Below are 418 nucleotides of genomic sequence, written 5' to 3'. Positions count from 1 at the left end.
GTTGGCCATGCCCCATAGGGCGTGCTCCTCCTCTCCTCTGGAGACCTGGGAACCCTCTGTGAACATTAAAAACAGACACATTAAAAGCTCTGTTAGCACTAAATCACAAATTGTTTTTCTTGCTTAAAATTATTATTCTATGCAAATGGTCCCAATAGTTTTCTTTTTAGTAAATATGGAATATCTCTTACCTTTTCATTGCTTTGACTGCTTACAAAATCATTTCAGTTAAATGCCTGGCCCATAAAGCAAAGGCTAATGTAAAAGGTATTAAATATATTGGAATTTTTGAAATATAACAGTTGATGGAAAGTATCCAATCCCTTTTCTTAAAGGTACAATCTGGTAAACTTCATTTATCTTGACACTCTTAAGGTAAGGAGTTAAAAAAAAAAAAAAAAGGGGCACACAGAGTTGA

Source organism: Tupaia chinensis, unplaced genomic scaffold, assembly GCF_000334495.1.
Source record: "Tupaia chinensis unplaced genomic scaffold, TupChi_1.0 Scaffold144314_1, whole genome shotgun sequence".
NCBI classification, from domain to species: domain Eukaryota; kingdom Metazoa; phylum Chordata; class Mammalia; order Scandentia; family Tupaiidae; genus Tupaia; species Tupaia belangeri.
Note: the sequence above shows the minus strand (reverse complement) of the source record.